The following is a 16,969-nucleotide window of genomic DNA, read 5'->3' on the forward strand; positions in this document are numbered from 1 at the left end:
AGTTTGTTAACTTCTCTGAGCCACAGGGTTCATCTTTACGTGTAACAGAATTTTAACTTGGGCGGAGGTACTTTATTAGGTTGGCCCAGTGAGTTGATTCATACTGCCCCCTAGAGGACTTCTGTTTCTGGGACAACAGACTCCAAACCCCAGGAATGTTCGAGGAGCTTTGTGAGCTACTCAGACACACCTGAGGGAGAGGAGGGCTCCAGATCAGCCCTGTGGGAGTTGGCCCCAAATCAGCCCTGCAGGGGTTGGCCCCAGATCAGCCCTGCAGGAGTTGACTCCAGATCAGCCCTGAAGGAGTTGGGCCACAGACAAAAAGTTAAGTGGTCTTGGAGAAGGCAGCTCAGACATGGAGAAGGCACCTCAGACATTGACAAGGTCAGCAGTCCTTGAGCAGCAGTGACAGTGGGAGTTTTAATGATTTCTGAGAATCAAGGAGGGGACTTGGTTTGCAAAGCCTACCTTTATTGCTACTCAAGCATGTGGTGGGTTATCCAGAGCTCAGAGATTTAGAATATTGCTAAAGGCGAGGTCCATTTGTGTTAACCATAGTTAGGTCGGGGTATTTCAGAGTCACATGTAAAATGGAGCATCCTTAATAATAAGTACCTGCCTTTCAGGATTCTTGTGAGGATCAAATGAGAAAAGAGTCATGTAACATGCTAATATGGTACCTGATACATAATAATTGCTCAATGAATGACAACTGCTATTATTGTTGAAGCCTCCCCACTTTCCTTTCTTACACTACATGCTAAATTTATTCTCTAATAATAAAGAGTCAGGAAAAAAGTGGAACAAAAATGTGATCAAATATGCACTTTCTTGTAGGCAGTCTTTTGCTTTTTTATTTCATAATAAAATTATCCTATTAATAAATTAAATGTGTATAGTTAAATCTATTTAAAATCCATTCATAAATGGTAAAGTAATTATTATGTGGTTGCCAGTGGCCAGAGGTAGAAATGAGGTAGAAATTGATGGAGAAAGGGCAAATGGAATCTTTTGGGGGTGAAAGAAATGTTCTATATCTATATCTTTTTTTTTTTTTTGAGACAGAGTCTCACTCTGTCGCCCAGGCTGGTGTGCAGTGGCACGATCTCGGCTCACTGCAACCTCCGCCTCCCAGGTTTAAGTGATTCTCCTGCGTTAGTCTCCTGAGTAGCTGGCACGCCACCATGCCTGGCTAATTTTTGTATTTTTAGTAGAGACGGGGTTTCACCATGTTGGCCAAGATGGTCTCAATCTCCTGACCTCATGATCCACCCGCCTCGGCCTCCCAAAGTGCTGAGATTACAGGCGTGAGCCACCACGCCTGGCCCATTTAATACATTTTAATTTAACTTGACTACTATCTGCAGTAGCAATGGAAATGAGTCAGTGGGGAAAGGTAAGAGAGACAAAGAGCGTAAGCACCCACATTATAACTCTGACCTGGACACAGAGCTGGGCTCTTGGAATACAAACTGAAATAGACCTGGTTCCTGACCTCAAGCAGCAGCTAACTGTCTTATGAGGAAGACACACACATAAACATATAATTTCTCCTTAAACAATTAAATATTCTTGAATAATTACAGTATGTATTTGGTTTTGAAAAAATCTGTACAAATAATAGTAAAAATAAGTCTCTCTCCCACCCCTGTCTCTTGGTTGAAAGCAACCACTGAAAACAGTTTATTTTACAGCCATTCAGAGGCATTCTATTTACATACAAGCACAATTTTTCTATGGTATGTGTATTTGTTAGCTTTGTATATGGTAGCTTTACTCTCTCTGCATTTTCCTCCTTTAAACAAACAAACAAACAAACAAACACTTAACATTCTACCCTGTAGATGAGTCCATAACAAAACCTATCAAACAGATGGTTTGCAATATAAGACAGTAAGAACAATGAGAAAGAAACGAAAAGAATGCTATGGTGTGGAGACTACTGGCATCTAGCAAGGGAAAGCTTCCTGGAGGATTGATGAGGCTGCCTTATCTCTTTTATGAGTATTCCAAGATAGAAATACAAGAGCTAATTAGTAAACCAAACGCTCTAGTTGTATAGTAAACTGTGTTGTCTACAACTCTGTTGTTTGGAGGGGAGCAAAAGCAGTTTGAGCAGGCCAGGGGTGGGGAAAAGGTATTGCACAGAAAGTGGGACTGCCGAGATAGGAGGTAATAGGTCTTGGTACAGGAAGCACTGGGAGCCCATTGCTTGCAGGGAGGTCTTTGGTTATAGACTTGAGTATAGTATTTCAGATGACCCAGGGACTGATTAGAAGGATTAAAGGATGCTTACTTGTAGTTCTTTCTTTTTTTCGAGACGGAGTCTCGCTCTGTCGCCCAGGCTGGAATGCAGTGGCGCAATCTCAGCTCACTGCAACCTCTGCCTCCCGGGTTCAAGCAGTTCTTTCTGCCTCAGCCTCCTGAGTAGCTGAGATTACAGGCACCTGCCACCACGTCCAGCTAATTTTTGTATTTTTAGTGGAGACGGGATTTCACCATGTTGGCCAGGCTGGCCTCGAACTCCTGACCTCAGGTGATCTGCCCACCTCAGCCTCCTAAAGTGTTGGGATTACAGGCGTGAGCCACCATGCCTGGCCGCTTATTTGTAGTTCTAACTAGCATTGCCAGATTTAGCAAATAAAACCACAAGGCATCCAGTTAAGTTTGGAGTTACATAAACTATAAATAATTTTTAAATATAAGTATGTATGTCCCATATTCAACTTAACTGGGCATCCTGTATCTTATCTGGCAACCCTATCTTTAACCCAACCATGTGAAAAAATCAAATTGACCACTCAACATCAGGGAGTTAAAAACAATGACGAAGTGGGCGTTTTTAATTGGAAGAATAGACAAACAAGAAAATGTGTAGGGCTGGGGCCAAGATTTGTTTAAGTGAATTTAGGGCTGGTGGAGCCTGGGCCAAGGAGACAACTCTGGTGATCTGGGATGGCAGGTCTGGGGCTGAGGTAGTAGCTTACAAGGTCAGGACAACTAGGTTCAGAGCCAAATAAATGGTTCTCATGGTCAGGAATGGCAGGGTCATTGCAAAGGCAGCAGCTCAAGGTCAAGGTCAGTGAGAATGGGGCCAAGGAGATGGCCCATGTGGTCAGGAGATTGAGCAAATAAGAAAATATATTGAGAATAGTGAGAGCCAGGTTTCTTACTCTTGGAGACAGTAAGTACGAAAAGGGGAAAGACTAGAACAAACCCTGTAATTAGAGTCAGAGGTGTGAGTCTATGGGGGGTGTGTGTGTGTGAATATTATATATTATATACAAAGAGAGACAGAAGCGTAGATGTGTGTGTTTATGATATATATAGTGGCTTTCTGATTTTTCAAAACACACTAATCTGTAGCATTTGCTGATTTCCATGGTGTAAATACTCCCAGCATGAAACAATACCAGTTTCACAGCCACCCGCAAAGTTCCTGAATATTTAACAAGCAGCTTTTGCAAGTCCATATGAGCCAACTCCACTACAGTACTTCAGAATGTACATCATATGTGTGATAGTGTGTGTGTGTGTGTGTGTGTGTGTCCAGACGTATTTTTCCTAGTTGATATCTTGTTTCCTTGTCCTACTGAAAGGACTTGCAAGACCGACACACCCGTAGCAATGAGTGCACCTAGCATCTACATCTTGACTTCCAAATATCATTCTTCACTAAAAAGAAACCAAAAGTTCTTAGAGAAATGGCTGATTTCGTGACTAGGGCAGTGAAAAATCTTACTGGTTCAGGAAGAAAGGAAGTATTCAAAGAATGAGGATGTAGTAAGCTGAGTAATGGCCCCTGAAGCTCTAATCTCTGGAATCTGTAAATATTATCATATACAGAAAAAGGATCTTTAGAGATATGATCAAGGAACTTGAGATGGGAGGATTGTCTTGGATTATTCAAGTGGACTCTAAATGCAAACACAAGTATCCTTGTAAGAGAGAGGCAGAGAGAGATTATGCAAAAGGAGAAGGCAGGAGGCAGAGACTGGAGTGGTGCAGCCACAAGCCAAGTGCCAGCTGGAAGCTGGGAGAGGCAAGGAATGAATTCTCCGCTAGAGCCCAGAGGAAGCATGGCCCTGTTAACATTCCTGATTTTGGCCCAGCGAAGTTGATTTTGGATGTCTGGACTTCAGAACCATGAGCACTGCAGCTGTTTTAAGCCACCAAGTTTGTGGTACACTGTTACAGCAGGCATAGCAAACTAATACAGATGGGAAATGTCAAAAGAACACAGGAGCCAGTGTAAAGAGGCTCCCACTGGCCAAATCAGGGACAATCTAGTCATCAAAGTAAATTATGATTGTAAGGAATTATAACTTATTGAATAAACTGGGAATCCTTAAGCCCACACTAATATAAATAAAAAATTAATTAAAAAGGATACAGGAGGCCAGGCCCAGTGGCTCATACCTGTAATCACAGCACTTTGGGAGGCCGAGGCAGGCAGATCACTTAAGGTCAGGAGTTTGAGACCAGCCTGGCCAGCATGGTGAAATCCCATTTCTACTAAAATTACAAAAATTAGCTGGGTGTGGCAGCGTGCATCTGTAGTCCCAGCTACTCAGGAGACTGAGGCATGAGAATCTTTTGAACCTGGATGGCGGAGGTTGTAGTGAGCCGTGATCTCACCACTACACTGCAGCCTGGGCAACAGAGCAAGACTTGGTCTCAAAAAAAAAAAAAAAAAAAAAGAGGATATGGGAAAGGAAATGATACTTTACTATAGAATTCAAATAATAAATGTAGAAGAAACAATGGACATAGGAAAATCTCTATTTGATGGCCATTACAGTAATAATCCAGGCAAAAATCATTAATGGATGCTAAAACTACTAGGTGTAAATTCGTGTATATTTATGTATATATATATATATATATATATATATATATATAAAGAGAGAGAAAGAAATAAAGAGATAAGGAGGCAAATATAACAAAATGCCTCTGGTGGAGATTCTTCAGGATTCTCTGTAGTAATCTTGCAAATCTTTTCTAAGTGTGAAATTATTCAAAACCATTTTTTAATTGTGACAAAATATACATAAAATAAAATTTACCAACCTGTCCCTTTTTAAGAATACAGTTCAATAGTGTTACGTACATCTGCACTGTTGTGCAACCAATCTCCAAAACTCTTATCTTGCAATCTAAAACTCTATACCCATTAAACAGCAACTCCCCATTTCCCTTCTCCCCAGCCCCTAACAACCACTATTCAACCTTCTGTCTCTATAAATTTGACTACTAAGTACCTGATATAAGTGGAATCATACAGTATTTGTCTTTTTGTGACTGGCTTAGCATAATGTTGTCAAGGTGCTACATCCATGGTATAGCATATGTCAGGATTTCCTTCCTTTTTAACGTGGAATAATATTCCATTGTATGGATATATCATATTTTGCTTATCCATTCATCTGTTGATGGACATTTGGGTTGCTTCCATGTTTCAGCTATTGTGAATAATGCTGCTGTGAACATGGGTGTACAAATAACTCTTCAAGACCTTGCCTTCAATTTTTTTGGATATATACCCAGAAGTATCAGTGCTGGATCATATGAAAATTTTGTGTTTAATTTTTTGAGGAACTGCCATACTGTTTTCCATAGCAGCTGCACCATTTTTCTCTCTTTTCCTTTCCTTCCTTTTTTTTTTTTTTTTTGAGACAGAGTTTTGCTCTTGTTGCCCAGGCTGGAGTACAATGGCGTGGTGTTGGCTCACTGCAACCTCCGCCTCCCAGGTTCAAGCGATTCTCCTGCCTCAGCCTCCTGAGTAGCTGGGATTACAGGCACCCGCCACCACGACCAGCTAATTTTTGTATTTTTAGGAGAGATGGGGTTTCACCATGTTGACCAGGCTGGTTTCGAACTCCTGACCTCAGGTGATCCACCTACCTTGGACTCCCAAAGTGCTGGAATTACAGGTGTGAGCCACCGTGCCCGGCCAACAGCTGCACCATTTTTCATTCCCATCAACAGTACACAAGGATTCTGATTTCTCCACATCCTTACCAAAACTTGTTATTTTCTTCATATTTTTGATAGTGGCCATCCTAATGCATATGAGGTTGTAGCTCATTGTTGTTTTGATTTGCGTTTCCCTAATGATTAGTGATGTCAAACATCTTTGCATGTGCTTTTTGGCCATGTGCATATCTTCTTTGGAGAAATAACTATTCAAGCTCTTTGCCCTTTTTGGCTTTTTTTGTTTTTTTTTTTTTTGAAACAGAGTCCTGCTCTGTCGCCCAGGCTGGAGTGCAGTGGCGCAATCTCAGCTCACTGCAACCTCCACCTCCCAGTTCAAGCAATTCTCCTGCCTCAGCCTCCCATGTAGCTGGGATTACAGGTGCACGCCACCACGCCTGGTTAATTTTTTTTGTATTTTTATTAGAGACAAAGTTTCACTGTGCTAGCCAGAATGGTCTCAATCTCCTGACCTCATGATCCTCCCGCCTCAACCTCCCAAAGTGCTGGAATTACAGGCGTGAGCCACTGTGCTCAGCTTCTTTGCCCAATTTTTAATTGGGTTGTTTTGCTGTAAGAACTCTCTGTATATTCTGGGTATTAACCCCTTATCAGATATAGGATTGCAATTATTTTCTCTCATTCTGTAGGTTGCCTTTTCACCCTGATCGCGTCCTTTAGAGCATAGTTTGTTTGTTTGTGTGTTTGTTTTTTGAGACGGAGTTTCACTCTTGTTTCCTGGGCTGGAGTGAAATGGCATGATCTCAGCTGACTGCAACCTCTGCCTCCCAGGCTCAAGCGATTCTCCCATCTCAGCCTCCTGAGTAACTGGGATTACAAGCGCCTGCCACCACACCTGGCTAAATTTTGTATTTTTAGCAGAGACAGGGTTTCTCTATGTTGGTCAGGCTGCTCTTGAACTCCCGACCTCAGATGATCCGCCCGCCTTGGCCTCCCAAAGTTCTGGGATTACAGGCGTGAGCCACAGCGCCCAGCCTAGAGCATAGTTTTAAGTTTATCTATTTTTACTTTTGTTGCCTATGCTTTTGGTATCATATTCAAGAAATCACTGCTAAATCCAACGTTATGAACAATCGTTATAAACAATGTTATGTTTTCTTTTAAAAGTTTTATAGTTTTCGCTCTTATTTGAGGTCTTTGATCTAATTATTTTAGGTCTTTGAATTCATTACTGTATATGGTACAAGGTAAGGTTTTAACTTTATTCATTTACATGTGGATATCCAGTTTTCCCAAAACTGTTTCTTGAAAAGACTGTCCTTTCCCAATTGAATATGCTTGGCACCCTTGCCAAAAGTCATTTGATCATATATAGGAGGGTTTATTTCTGGGCGCTATTTCTACTCCATTGGTCTATATGTCTGTCTTTATGCCAGGAGCACACTGTTTTAGTGACTGTGGCTTCATTAAAAGTTTCAAAATCAGAAAATGTAAAACCTACAACTTTGTTTTTCTTTTTAAAGATTGTTTTGACCATTCAGGGTCTCTTGAAATTTCACATAAATTTTAGGATGGATATTTCTATAAAACAAAAAGTTTTAAAAATGCTTTTCTATAGAAGCAGATGGCACCATTACCTATTCTTATAATTCAGGGTGTCCTTAAAATAGTCATGACTGGCCACAGACATGAAATTAGGGGCACTTTTGAGATATGCCTTAATAGTACTGGAATCCTGTCCAGAGAAAGTTGAAAAGCCCAAGACAATGTTTTATGAGATTTTTTCCTTCCCTGTTTGTGCCAATTAGAGCAGGCTCAGCAGCTTTCTGGTCTACCTCCCCCAAGGCTATTACATCAGAAAAGAGGGCTCATCTCTCATGGGTTTATTTGTTCCACAGGCCTTTTGGGGGTCATAAAGAGTTTAGTGGTTTTTGATAGGATTGCTTTATCTTATTCAAAGATAAAGATAAAATTTAACAAGTACTGCATAGTCACAACATCTTTTATGGCCATGTATCATTCAACAGAATAAAATGATCTTTGATTCATTTGCTCAATGTACTCGAAATCAAATCATTCAATATGACTCTTCTCTTTCTAAGATAAGAAAAATAATAATGTATATTTTTAAAATATATGTACACAGATGCTGGCTCTGTACTTACTAGGTAAGGCTGTTAAACTCTTTGTGTCTCAGATCTTTAAAATTGAAAACTAGTAGAAACTACATCATAGGGTTCCCTGAGGATCAAATGTGTTAATATATGCAAAATGTCTAGAACAATGTTATGTAAATATCAGACATTATTATTCTCTTATTAGGTGTTGTGATGATTAACGTAAATGAGATAACCCTTGTGAAGCTCATAGTACAGTGCCTGGTGCATACAAACTGCTAAATAAATATTGGCTATCATTATAAACAGATATTTCTGTGTTTTCTTGTGAAGCCCACACCTTCATTAGGTACATCTTACCTTTCTTTACAACTTGGATACATGGGGGATTTGTTATCACAATAAGCATGGATTGAGTCTTCCTCTGTCATCCAGGCTGGAGTGCAGTGGTGCCATCATAGTTCATTGCAGCCTCGAACTCCTGGGCTCAAATGATTCTCCCACCTCAGCCTCCTGGACAGCTGGGACTACAGGTGCACACCACCATGCCTGGCAAGCAACTCATTTTTCAGGCCCTGTGGTTGTGTCGTCCAATATGGTAACCTGTGGCCACATATAGCAATATGTCTGTCTTTATGCCAGTATCACAGTTTTAGTGAAATATGAGTAATACAAATTGAAATATGGCTAACACAACTGAGAAGAGCTGGCCGGGCATGGTGGCTCACGCCTGTAATCCCAGCACTTTGGGAGGCCGAGGTGGGTGGATCACCTGAGGGGAGTTCGAGACCAGCCTGGCCAACATGGTGAAACCCCATCTCCACCAAAAATACAAAAATTAGCTGGGCCTGGAGGTGCACGCCTGTAATCCCAGCTACTCAGGAGGCTGAGGCAGGAGAATCACTTGAACCCAGAAGGTGGAGGCTGCAGTGAGCCGAGACCACACCAGTGCACTGCAGCCTGGGTGGCAGAGTGAAACTCTGTCTCAAAAAAAAAAAAAAGTAAAATACACACCAGATTTCAAAGACTTAGTATGAAGCGGGCATGGTGGCCTATACCTATAATCCCAGTGCTTTGGAAGTCCAAGGCAGGAGGATTGCTTGAGGCCAGGAGTTCAAGACTAGCCTAGGCAACATAGGGAGATTTTGTCTCTACAAAAAACATAAATATTAGCCAGGCATGTTGTTGTGCACCTGTAGTCTCAGGTACTCAGGAGGCTGAGGTGGGAGGATTGTTTGAGCCCAGGAGTTCAAGACTGCAGTAAGCTATGATTATGCCAGTATACTTCAGCCTGGGTGACAGAACAAGACCCTGTCAAAGAAGAAAAGAAGGAGAAGGAGAAGGAGACGGAGAAGGAGAAAGGGAAAGAGGAGGAGGAGGAGGAAGTGGAGGATGAGAAGGAGACCTAGTATGAGATTCAAGTGATTCTTAGTATGAGGAAGAAGAAGAGGAGGAGGAGGAGGAGGAGGAGACCTAGTATGAGATTCAAGCGGTTCTTCTCCCTCAGCCTCCCGACTAGCTGGGATTACAGGCGGCTGCCACCACACTCAGCTAATTTTGAATTTTTAGTAGACATGGGGTTTCACCGTGTTAGCCAGGATGGTCTCGATCTCCTGACCTCGTGATGCGCTTGCCTCAGCCTCCCAAAGTGCTGAGATTACAGATGTGAACCACCGCCTCACATTTTTATTTCTATTGGACAGTGCTTCCTTATATGGTAATAATTGTGATTGTTTACTTAAGTCATGACCATAGCTGTAAGGTGGAACTTTCATAATATGACTTAATAAATAATATTCTCAAATGTTTATAAACATATATTGATAATTTACTTCTGCATTGTAACTATATTTTAACCACATCTCATGTTAACATCTCTTTATTTTATATTATCCTAGATTCAGGGCGTATATATAGATTTAACTTGTTCCAGTTGATTATAGGCACTGATTTCCATATTCAACCTGTCATGGTTTGACTGTCTCTGGGTGTGAAAACTTTCTTCTCAAACCTTCCTGTTTGATTCCTGCAACCACCCTGTTTGCCTCCCCCAACATTACACTTGAAATCCCCAAAAAATTCCTCCTTCCCATCAGTAACAAAATGTATCAGGCATTTCTCTGCCTGGAGATTTGGCACTGGCCACTCTTTCTATGAAGGTTAACATGGAGGATTTAGGCACCAGGGCTGCAATGTATCATCTTCAGTGACCATAGGGTGTCAGTAGGGCCAAAAACAAAGCAAACATTTAACCATTTCATTGGCTGAATGAGACTTTTCAGAGTCATGGATTCAATTTAACTCTAATCTCATTATTTTTATCTTACTCTAATACAAATAATAATTCTAAATAAAATTAAAATTCTACAACAAAATCCTAATTATTTAACATTACAATCCTCCCTCTCCAACTTTCCTGATCCCTCTTATTCTGCTCTATTTCATTAATGGCACTTATATCTTCCAACATATCATGTCTCAATTTTCATTTCTTTTTTTTCTTTTCTTTTTTTTTCCTTTTTCTTTTTCTTTTTTTTTTTTTTTTTTTTTTTGAGACGGAGTCTTGCTCTGTCGCCCAGGCTGGAGTGCAGTGGCGCAATCTCGGCTCACTGCCGCAATCTCGGCTCACTGCAAGCTCCGCCTCCCGGGTTCACGCCATTCTCCTGCCTCAGCCTCTCCGAGTAGCTGGGACTACAGGCGCCCGCCACCATGCCCGGCTAATTTTTTGTATTTTTAGTAGAGACGGGGTTTCACAGTGGTCTCGATTTCCTGACCTCGTGATCCGCCCGCCTCGGCCTCCCAAAGTGCTGGGATTACAAGCGTGAGCCACCGCGCCCGGTCTTTTTCCTTTTTCTTTTTTATTTTTTTTTTGAGACGGAGTTTCACTCTTGTTGCCCAGTCTGGAGTGCAACGGCACAATCTTGGTTCACCACAACCTCCGCCTCCTGGGTTCAAGCAATTCTCTTGCCTCGGCCTCCCAAATAGCTGAAATTACAGGCATGCGCCACCACGCCCAGCTTTTTTTTTTTTTTTTCTTAAGCATTCATTTGCAGTTACAACATGTGGACAAACCCAGGCGAGATGAGCTCGTCTACCGTTCCCACCCACCCGGCAGACGCTGGGGCGGCCCCAGGAGCTCGATGCTCAGCCCCGCTGCGGCCGCTACTACTCCTCGCCCAAAGACTCTCTGCCCGACGTGTGGGCCATGAAGCAAGCGTCGGGTCTCTTGGGGACAAGGGGGGGGATGCCCCGGTCTCACAATCTCAAAGCCGCAAAAGCTGAAGGTCCGGAGCAAGGCGGCTCTGTCCTCGTGGTTCTTGTGCAAGCAAATGCAGACATGGTCGGCGCTCAGCTGCTCCTCGGCGAACTGCTGGAGAATTGCAAAGCTATCCTCGCTCCCCTGGGGCAGCGCACCACCAGGGATCTCCCATGCAGAGGCTGCCGCCGCTCAGCACGGCTCGCCAGTTAATGCGTTTGGCATCTGTGAGCCTGGAGTGGACGTTGAGAATCCTTGTCGTTGGACGTTAGAGTCTCTGCTACATTCAGCCGATCATAGGAGTAGAGTAAGTTAGCTGAAAGATTGTGATCCCTCTGACGATTCCCTCGCCCACCCGGAATCTTCGGGGATGGGCGAGGGGCATCAGAGGTGCGCGAGGCATCAGGAGCACCACCGAGACCCCGGACCAGGTTACTACAGCAGCGGAGGGAGACCCTGGAACTCTTGCTGCTGCGGCCGCTGCGGCTACGCAGGCTGAGGAGCGGCCTGGTGCGGCTGGCGTGGACGGTGGCGCTGGCTTTGATCCCCTTTCTTCTCTCTGGCAAAGCAGTGGCTTTTGAGGATTCGCTGCAGGGAGGAGTTCCCCATCCGGCCCCTGGGATCCGAAACCAGGAAAACCTCTGCTGCGCCTCTCTGCGCCGTGCGCCCCTCTGCGCCGTGCGCCCTTAAAGCACAAATTGAGACGTCCCATAAGTTATCGAATACCTTAAATTTATATTTATTTTTATAATAAATATAAATTTTATATTTATTGTTATTTATTTTATAATAAATATAAAATTATATTTATTGATATTTATTTTTATAAATAAATACCAAAATAAAATTTGAATTTATTCATCCCCCTTTGAATTTTTACATCCATTGACACTGGTTAAGTGATCTTGTAAAAAAAAAATCTACTTTATTTCCTGTCAGTAGGGGAAAAATGGCTTCCTTTGCTCATATTTTGTCATAAACAGCTTTGACAATAATTAAAAAAAACCCTAAGCAAGAAAGGAAATAAATTAATTTATATAAATTATAATTTATGGTTTGGCTTTGCTCTGCATAATTACATAGTCAATAGAAGTGGTCCCTGCTGATTTCAACTTGGAATCAGCTTATAGACAAAGCACAAAAGACTGAATGTAAATGTTTTCCATCTTGATCATGTAGAAGTGAAACTACACATGATAGAAGTTGGAGGGTGAACGTGGGGAAGAACGCTGAAAGGAAAAGGAAAGCTTCTGATATTTGCATTTTAAAAAAACGAGGAGTCCGGCTGGGCGCGGTGGCTCATGCCTGTAATCCCAGCACTTTGGGAGGCCAAGCGGGCGGATCATCTGAGGTCAGAAGTTAGAGACCAGCCTGACCAACATGGTGAAACCCTGTCTCTACTAAAAATACAAAATTAGCCGGGCGTGGCGGCACATGCCTGTAATCCCAGCTACTCAGGAGGCTGAGGCAAGAGAATCGCTTGATCCTGGGAGGCGAGGTTGCGGTGAGCCGAGATCGGGCCACTGCACTCCAGCCAGGGGGACAGAGCGAGACTCCATCTAAAAAAAAAAAAAGAAAAATACAAGGCCGGCTCGCGGTGGCTCACGCCTGGGATCTCAGCACTTTGGGAGGCCGAGGAGGGCGGATCATGAGGTCAGGAGATCGAGACCATCCTGGCTAACACGGCGAAACCCCGTCTCTACTAAAAATACAAAAAATTAGCCAGGCGTGGTGGCGGGCGCCTGTAATCCCAGCTACTCGGGAGGCTGAGGCAGGGAAATCGCTTGAACCCCCGGGAGGCGGAGCTTGCAGTGAGCAGAGATCGCGCCACTCCACTCCAGCCTGGGCGACAAGGCGAGACTCCGTCTCAAAAAAAAAAAAAAAAAAAAAAAAATGAGAGAGAGAGAGAGGATTTAAAACAGTCAGTCCTGTAACTGTATTGAGAGAAGAGGAGGATTGTGTTAGCTTAATCCAAAAATAGACAAATCAAGGAATGGTGGCATAGTATATTATTTAGAAATATGAAGGTAAGCACAAGAGAGAAAAAACGTCTTTCAATAGAGTTATTTTTAAAAAGCTTCCCATTGGGGAATGGGTCAGGGGAAGAAGGTGAGGACGAGTAGAACAGAGCCTTGTCTCGGGCAGCTACAAGACAGTGGACACCTGCACCTGCCCTCCAGAAAATATCCTTTATATAGCAAGTTTTTTTTGGTAAAACGTGCAGTTAGTCATGTCTCAGACACTCTTGCAAAACTCATGACCACTGGGGAAGTTAGATAAGCATCTTTATGAGGGGTTATCTATGCTACAGGCATTGTTTCTGTGGGACTGCCTTGGTATGCAGGAGTCAAATATGGGTCATTATGTAGGCTTTGCTTGAAAATGGCATTACTCTTGCCATGCAACAGGCTGTTCTCCAAATGAAGAAAACAATTCCATGTACAATAACATCAAGAAATAATGTATTCAGGAATAAATTTAACAAAAGAAGTGCGAGACTTGTACAATGGAAACTATAGAATACCATTGAAAAAAATTAAAGCAGATCTAAATAAATGGAAAGGCCTCCTATGTTCATGGATCAGAAGACTTATTATTAAAATGGACATATTCCCCAAATTGATCTACAGATTCAATGCAATTCCTACAAAAATCCTAGCTGGATTTTTTTTTTTTTTTTTTTTTTTTTGCAGAAATTGATGAGCTGATTCTAAAATTCATATGCAAATGTAAGGGAACTAGAATAGCCAAAACAATTCTGAAAAAGAAGAGCAAATTTTGGGACTCTCACTTCCTGATTTCAAAACCTACTACAAAGCTCCAATAATCAAAACAGTGTGGTGGTAGTGTAGGGATGACATATAGATCAATGGAATAGGAATGAGAGTTCAAAAATAAATTCTCCTATTACAACCAATTCATTTTTGACAAGGGTGCCAAAACAATTCAACCAGAAAGATAGTCTTTTCAACAAAAGGTGCTGTACAACTGGATATCTACATTCAAAAGAATGGAAATGGGGAGTGACTGACTGATAATGGGTACAAGATTCTTTTGGGAGTGATTACAGCATTCTAAAATAGATTCTGGTGGTGGCTGCCTAACTATGTACACTAAAACCCATAGATTTTACCCTGTAGGTGAATTTTATGGTATATAATTATATATCAATAAAGTTGTTTTAAAGCATGTCAGATGTCACTCCTTTACTTACAATTCTCCAAAGGCTTTTGATATTATGTAGGCTAGTTGTTCTTGACAAGGGTCAGAGGAGAGGAGGATTTTTCTGTCGGGGACATTTAACAATGTCTGGAGACATTTTTGGCTGTCACACTGGCAGGGGACTGCTAGCATCAAGTAGGAAGAGGCCAAGGATGCTTCATTTTCTTTTTTCTTGAGTCAGAGTCTTGCCCTTGTCACCCAGGCTGCAGTGCAGTGATGTGATCTTGGCTCACTGCAACCTCCACCTCCCAGGCTTGAGCAATTCTCATGCCTCAGCCACCTGAGTAGCTGGGATTACAGGTGTGTGCCATCATGTCTGGCTAATTTTTATATTTTTAGTAGAGACAGCGTTTCACCATGTTGGCCAGACTTGTCTCGAACTCCTGACTTCAGATGATTCACCTGCCTCAGCCTCCCAAAGTGCTGGGATTATAGGCATGAGCCACCAAGCCTAGCCCCAAGGATGCTTCTTAATATTTTACAATGTTTTGAGCTAGGCAATCCTCTACAAAAAAGGATTATCTATCCCAAAACGTCAATAGTGCTGAGACTGAGACACCTTGATCTAGAGAAAAAGCAAGGTCCTTACAATGGCCTATAAAGCTCTACCTACTCTGGCTCTGGCTGCCTCTATTGTCATCCCCCTCCACTCTCCTTATTGTTCACTCTCCTTCAGGCACACTGGTCTAGTCGCTATTTCTCAAACACACCAGGCTCACTTTTTCCTTGGAGCCTTTGCATGTGTTATTCCTCTTGCTTAAGAGCCTCTTCCCCCATTGACCACATGGCTAAATCCCCTAACTTTTTCAAGTCTTTGAACAAATGTCCCTTCTCAATGAGACCTACCTTGACCATCCTATTTAAAATTACAACACTCCTGGCCGGGCGCGATGGCTCACACCTGTAATCCCAGCACTTTGGGAGGCCTAGGTGGGCGGATCACCTGAGGTCAGGAGTTCAAGACCAGCCTGGCCAACGTGGTGAAATCCTGTCTGTACTAAAAAATACAAAAATTAGCTGGGCGTGGTGGCAGGCACCTGTAATTCCAGCTACTCGGGAGGCTGAGGCAGGAGAATCACTTGAATCCGGGAGGCAGAGGTTGCGGTGAGCTGAGATCGCGCAGCAGAGATCGCGCCATTGCACTCCAGCCTGGGGAACGAGGGAGAGACTTCATCTCAAAAAAAAAAAAAAAAAATTACAACACTCCTGTAGTCACTAGCACTCCTTCCTGTCCTGTTCTATTTCTTTTTTTAAATTCCCTGTTACTTATTGCCTTAGAATCTACTGTTTACTTTGGTTATTTAGCATGTCTATTGCTGTTGTCTGTCTTCCTTAAGCATCACAAGGGTCCTCATCCATTTTGCTCACTGACCTGTCGCAGTGCTTGGGATATTGTAGCTGTCAATAAATATTTATCGAATAAGTTGAATGAATACACTTGATTATTTCCAAAGCCTTTAAAAACATTTAGGCATTCACTATTCAATATCTATCCCAAATTTCCAAAAGTCATTTTAAAACCAAGTATTTATTAAAAATCTAAATTATATACTGTAAATTATACCTAATAGCACATTCTTTCTTTTTTTTTTTTTTTTTTTTTTTGAGACGGAGTCTTGCTCTGCCACCCAGGCTGGAACGCAGTGGTGAGATCTGGGCTCACTGCAACTCCCGCTTCCCAGGTTCAAGCGATTCTCCTGCCTCAGCCTCCCAAGTAGCTGGGATTACAGGCATGAAGCCACCACACCTGGCTAATTTTTGTATTTTTAGTAGAGGAAAGATTTCACCACGTTGGCCAGACTGGTCTCAAACTTCTGACCACAGATGATACGCCCACCTCGGCCTCCCAAAGTGCTGGGATTACAGGTGTGAGCCACTGCACTCAGCCAATAATATACTCTTAACTCTAGATAAGACTTTCTGAAAATTCATAGATTATTCTCTTACACTCCTGACATCCTCCATCTCTGACTTTAGTTTTCAGTTTTTGGTTGAGACGGGTCTTGCTCTGTCACCCAACCTGTAGTGCAGTGGTGTGATCGTAGCTCATTACAGCCTCAAACTCTTTGGCTCAAGCAATCCTCCCATCTCAGCCTCCAGAGTAGCTGAGACTACAGGCGTGTGCCACTATACCCGGCTTTTTCTTTTTTGGCGGGGAGCAGGGGTAGATACAGGGTCTTGCTTTGTTGCCCAGACTGGTTCTCAACTCCTGGCCTCAAGCAATTCTCCCACCTCAGCCTTCCAAAGTGCTGGGATTATAGGTGTAAGCTGCCACACCTGTCCGCTTGAGTCTGAGAGGCAGAGGTTGCAGTGAGCAGAGATCACACCACTGCACTCCAGCCTGGGCAACAGAGTGAGACTCTGCTCAAAATAAATAAATAAATAAAGTAAGATAATTAAAGATTATTATTATTATTTTAGAGCAGGGTCTCACTATGTT

The 16,969-nt window shown here is 42.6% G+C and overlaps 1 pseudogene; it reads right to left on the reverse strand.

Moving 5' to 3' along the window:
* Nucleotides 1-11,216: 11,216 nt before the first annotated feature.
* Nucleotides 11,217-11,941, reverse strand: LOC129468815 (ornithine decarboxylase antizyme 1-like; annotated as a pseudogene).
* Nucleotides 11,942-16,969: the final 5,028 nt, after the last annotated feature.

The sequence above is a fragment of the Symphalangus syndactylus genome, chromosome 12, assembly GCF_028878055.3.
Source record: "Symphalangus syndactylus isolate Jambi chromosome 12, NHGRI_mSymSyn1-v2.1_pri, whole genome shotgun sequence".
NCBI classification, from domain to species: Eukaryota; Metazoa; Chordata; class Mammalia; order Primates; family Hylobatidae; genus Symphalangus; species Symphalangus syndactylus.